Source organism: Hermetia illucens, chromosome 1 (assembly GCF_905115235.1).
Source record: "Hermetia illucens chromosome 1, iHerIll2.2.curated.20191125, whole genome shotgun sequence".
NCBI classification, from domain to species: Eukaryota; Metazoa; Arthropoda; class Insecta; order Diptera; family Stratiomyidae; genus Hermetia; species Hermetia illucens.
In genome coordinates, this window is record NC_051849.1 from 106,225,682 (window position 1) to 106,231,681 (window position 6,000).

The following is a 6,000-nucleotide window of genomic DNA, read 5'->3' on the forward strand; positions in this document are numbered from 1 at the left end:
TTCAATTCCGTAAGATGGACAGATATGCTAGGCACACTATAAAACTCCTTTCACGTGCCAAGCTATCTCTTGCGGATATTGAGGGATTATTTGAAAGACCACTCCCTGTTCTATGAGACGCTAGAGGGCCAGAGGAGGATGGAAATTACGTCGGGAGTAGCGCAGGGATCCATCCTAGGGCCGGACCTCTGGAACGCTTCCTACGATAGTCTGCTGAGACTCGATATGCCTGAAGAGTCGCGCCTCGTCGGTTATGCAGACGACGTTGTGGCACTTTTTGCCGGACGCACTGTTGAACAGGCGCAAAGCAGACTTGGCATATTGATGCGACGGGTAAGCGGATGGATGACTGCTCACGGTTTCAACCTTGCGCTGGAAAAAACCGAAGTAGTCATCCTGAGCAGAAGGAGAATCCCGACCTTGCGTCCCATATCGATCGGCGAGTTGACTATAGAGTCAAAACCAGCGATTAAATACCTTGGTTTAATGCTCGACTCGAAGATGAGCTTCTTCGAGCAAATCAAAGCAACCGCGGACAGGGCTGCAGCAGGAGTCGCGGCCTTGAGTCGGCTAATGGCGAATATTGGGGGCCCTATATCAACTAGGAGACGTCTCCTCATGGGAGCAACGCAGTCCGTCCTTCTCTATGGTGCGGAGGTATGGGCTGATGCCCTTGACAAGGAGCTGCATCGTAAACGCCTCGCTCAAGTGCAGAGGCGGGGAGCTTTGCGAGTGGCGTCTGCTTATCGCACCGTCTCCGAACCGGCTGTGATGGTGATTGCGGGAGTGATCCCCGTTGCCCTCCTTGCCAAGGAGCGCAAAGCTATCTATCGCCGTAAGAGCGAAAACTTAAGAAAAGTGGTTGCCCGTGAAGAACGTCAACGCACCCTTAACGAGTGGCAACTTTCTTGGCAAAATGAGCCAAGGGGCAAGTGGACTGCGCGGCTCATCGACAAATTAGACCCGTGGTTGAACAGAAAGCACGGTGAGATTGATTACTTCCTTACCCAACTTCTAAGTAGGCATGGAGGTTTTCAGTCTTACCTGCACAGGGTTGGGAAGGCGCGATCTCCTGATTGTGTGTTCTACAATAGAGTGGCGGATGACGCTGAATACACCTTTTTCTCTTGCGAGAGGTGGGACGGCCTCCGACAGCAGCTTTATGCAGACACAGGGGAGCTCTCTCCAGACAACATTGTCAGAGAGATGCTGAAGAGCGCTGGCAGCTGGAATCGTACTGCGCATTATGTTCGGGCTCTTCTTATTACGAAGAAGATTGAACTCGACCGGCAGAGGGATCGGACGGTAAGGGGTTCCCTGAACTAACAGCTCCCTTCCTCCCCTCCCCTCCCGTTGGTGAAAGGAATACCCTGACTTGGGAGGGCTAGCCCGAAGTAATGTGTCAAACGGTTCCAGGCTAGTTCTCTGATGACAGGGAGGTGTTTAGTTGGTAGTCCGCCAGCGTGCTGTTGCGGGAGTCCAACACTCTCTGCGTAAACGCATTCACCTACCCTACTCCCAAAAAAAAAAGAAAAAACACCACCGCTTAATGCGGTAAAGAGAAAATTTTAGATATATTAGAATCTGCAGGATACAACAATTGATTAAATGCAACGAAAAAACCTCGTACAGCTACTCAATATGACCCAGTAATAAAATATAAAACGGAATGCCAAAAAAATTAATCGATAACAATGTACACACACCCTGTAAAAATACTATTCAAACGAAAACTAGGATTTACTATGAAAATCTGTAGAATGCAGCCAAGATGCATCATAGATCTGACGAACTAAATGATTAGCTCCTACCAGAATAAATGGATAACTTCTTAGGGTAAAAGTGATAATTAGAGAAGAGAGAGCAGCAGGTGGAATCAAGTTATCGACGATGAAACATAGAGCAAGAAGGAACCACCGAATCTTGAGGGAAACTGTAATATACTTCGGGTAATAAAAGCATGCACCGAAATTGAAAGTACTTAAAAGTTTAAAAGTACCAATGATTCCGAAAAATCATAGAATTTACAGTCACAAAGGCTGCTAACACCATTCCAGACGAAATGAAACCAGGTACGAAAAAAAAACAAATTGTGAAACAAAAATTTGAAAATATACAATTTTCCTAACTCGCATAATATGATTGATTGTTTAGAAAATAATTAGTAGATATTGATTAGATAGATAGTGTCTTTATCGATAGTGTATAAAGTGAGTAAAGATTGATTATAAGAGTACTGAGAGTAGATATACTTTCCATTAATGAGAAAAGCAAATCAAAATCTCAACTTTTGAACGCTATAGTAAACGCAATTCACTAGAAAAGTATAAAGAATTAAACTCCAGTGTGTGGCTGATAAAAATTTCATGTCATCTGCCATATACGTGTTTGCTTCGTCTGAATATTCATGAACAACGGGATGTTCACGCATGATCTAAACTTACAAACCTAACTCCACATTCGGTTAACTGATATAATTTAACACGAGAACCACTAATCTAGGTCCAGCATTAAACTTCTCACTTTTTCCAAATATTTCGGACACATAGCCGCATATTTAGAATCATGTCGTCATTGAAGAAACAAAATGCCTCTAGTGAAAGTTGATCAGTTTGAATTAATCAATGCTCCAATTAAACCCCAGAAATGGGTCTGTTCAATCAGAAGAAATACTTGTTTTTTTTCGAATAAATTACAAACTATACGAAACTTTGATTTCTCGAGAGAAAGTAAATCGTTAAAGATAACCAAATCAAATCAAATTTAAAAATCCACCTACGTTTGAATCGTGTAATATAATCCAAATGAAGTAGTTGGCTGATTTCCCGCAATCCACAAAAAGCCGAATAGTGTTGTGCAGAGATTTTAGCGTCCTCAGATATTTCCGTCGATTGAAAATATCTGAAAACCTGAACTTTTGCACTTTTCAGAATTATTACCCGCACTGTTGCACAACACACTTGCAATCCAATATTGGATAAAAACGAGATTTGCCAAGTGTACGTGGAGTCGCGAATTTCAAGGCAACTCCAATCTGAATTGAAAGTGAATAGTCGAAAATAATAGTTAATTGCACACAATTTGTTAGGGAACAGGAAATTTGCGTATCCGACAATGCACTTTTCTGCGTAACTCGCCACGGATCTATCAGAACTTCCCTCTGCAACAGCCTACCAGAGACGAGACGGACTGGATATTGTTATAAATATTTTTATTAGAATACCATAAAATTTCAATAAGCTTCGTCGATACCGATACAATCGCGGCTACAGCCTCAACCGCCGAAATGATTACAAACTACTATTGAGATCGCGCAAAGGTAGACATAAAGCGACTGTGTCGACGATGGATAAGACCCGGGCAAGACAGTCTTTAGTTCGCGATCGAAGGCAGTTTGAGCCGCAACTCCGCAAGTCTTGAGAGGTTGAACGTCTAGCAATGGAGTTTGAACCGAGTTGCTGGTGGTTTCGATTGCCAAGAAAAACTCTGCATAGGTGAAGTTGGGGGAAATAACTATGATTTTCGCTACGAGAGTTCATTGCAAATGATTCTGGAATATTTCCACTTGGCCCAAAGGTAATTGCCGTAGCTGATGTAAATCCTGTTTTAACCACAAGATGTTTTCCACTCCAAAAATTTAATTTCAAAATTTCGGCTATTTCCAAATTATGGAAGGTAGAGCAGTATCCAGACTCTAAATTCACAAATCTTTTAGGCACTAACGTTTTGCCAGGATCCCCTTCATATACTCAAGCACGCTTTCAAATATGATAAATTTGGTAGAATTAGACTTTTGGACTGATTGTTAATAGTCAGTGCTAATATTAATATAACTTTTTTTCTACTTTTCTCAAAAAGCATGTGAATGCTATTTGCTCACTAATGTAGCGCAGCTTCGCCCTAATGTTTTAGGACAACTAACTTTTATCTCCTTTACTCCTCCCCTTAGTCTTTCCGTTATTTAATTTTCTATTCATAATTTCTCTTTAAGGGGGCCACCCCCTGTGTGGGCCGTTTTTTTTTTTTGCTTTTTTCAAAATTTTTTTGTGAAGAACTGGATAAAGATACAAATATTACAAATCTTTCACCGTATATTTATTAATACCTTGAGCATAAGTAGTAATTTTTCGAGCTCGATAGCATAGTTTATTATTGAAATACAGACCAATTTATACACCTTTTGAAGTTATTAATACTTGTTTTCACGCAAGACGACTTGGGATATCAAGTGACAGATTCTTTTCACCCATAAGTTGCTCATTCAGAGAAAGTCCTTCGCTTAGATAAGATTCGCAATGTTCTCCTTTAACGATGTAAGTATCCTTTGTTGCTCTATGTATTGCTCATCCATTTATACATAAACACGATATTCGTTATATATATTATGTATTAAGAAATATTTTCTTGTAACAAACGATGTTCACTTTTACATTCCCTTTTTTTCAGTCTTATTTTTTTATAATTAAAAATTATCAAATCCAATTAAATTTAAATTGAAAAACGATAAAAGAGAAAACGAGAGACAAGCTTAAAACTTCAATTATTTTTCCTTCATTCCGCCGCCTACTAATGGCACTCTTCCACTGCCTGCTCTCTTCTATTGTGGCGAGCTCTAAACTGAGTGAAGAGCGCCGGTGACGTCATCTGTCCGCTGGTATTCGCAACATTCAAAATAAATTTCGAATACCGCGAATCCTGCCGCGCCACACACTCATCTCCAAAAAAAAGAGTTTTTCTGCTCCCACGTTAGAGCGCGCTGCGATCATTTAAACGAAAAAAGTAAACAGCGTTTTAACGTCCAAACTTAACTACAGTCCGCAAACTAGGATTTTTAAAAAAATATTAAAAGCTAAATTTTTGGCGACGTTTTGAACTTTTTTTCGTGAATTTTGATGCTTTTTCACGACCTCTTCAATGAATAAAAAAAACTACTGAATGAATCGCAATTATCCTAGTTTGCGGACCGTAGAAATATGTTCTGAATAAGTCCTGAAAATTTCAAAGAATTCCGTTGGATAGATTTTGCGCTACGGTGGCAGCCGATTTTCAATATGCAGTTTCGAGAAAAACGCATTTAAAAAGTAGAATGTGATTTTTAGCCATAAAATCTTAACTGACCATTAATCTGCTATACCTAGTTCATAAACCTTAGGTTTCTTCAAGAAACACATGTACAGCGTTAGCTTCAATTCTTGTCCATTTAGTGAAGTCATTCGAACATCATTTGGTTCAATAAATACGCGCTTTATTACAGCGATCGACATAAATATGGCATGTGACTTATTATATAGTCAACACTATAATTTCCGGGCGACTCCGAATATCAAAAAATTACTTTGCCTATATATTCTGCACTATATCTACATACAACTGATGCAAAAAAAAAAATCAATTCGGCGGATCCGACACACGGGATGACCCCCTCAAGTGTAAATGTTTGTTTCAGAGCTTTAAGAGATATCTAAAAAAATACTTTTATCGTGATTCACTCGTAAATATAACCCTAGATGTGAAAATTCATATACTTTTTGCCAAGCTCCTCGGCTCAAGAAAAGACGCTCTTAAAGCCTACAAGGACCTCCTTATAGCATATGGATATGTTTTTCTGGTAAGAGGAAACCACGTTAGGAGGTTTTCAGAATCGATTTTTTTTGTTATTGGCTAGATCATTAACTTAGTTATCCGAGAATACGCTACAAAAATTCCAAAGCGAAATTCGTAGTCCTTTCAATTTTATGAGGGTAGAACCGAGCGATTATCGGATTCAAGCTGATGCTCGTACCCCCAGGGGGTCGCTTTATGTCTTTACGTGACACTAAGTAAATAGTGTATTTTTCATTACATGACATCACTCCCTTCTACGAGTGCACTGGAACTGTATTTTGTTCGTAATTAAGAGTGAAATACGTCCTCACATCCAAAGGCGACATTTCAAAGAATTTTTTTTCCAAGGGCGTTTTCCTCAAAATGACGTTTTTCACATTTGCGGGAATTCTGACT

General features: G+C 39.9%; 1 protein-coding gene across 1 annotated transcript in view; it reads right to left on the reverse strand.

The window, feature by feature from the left end:
- The window catches only part of LOC119647231 (scavenger receptor class B member 1), a 268,776-nt gene extending 265,438 nt beyond the window's left edge, over positions 1-3,338 (reverse strand). The window contains exon 1 of the mRNA XM_038048088.1: positions 2,780-3,338. The gene's annotated coding sequence lies outside the window, so the exon portion shown is untranslated. The remainder of the gene's footprint in view (positions 1-2,779) is intronic.
- Positions 3,339-6,000: the final 2,662 nt, after the last annotated feature.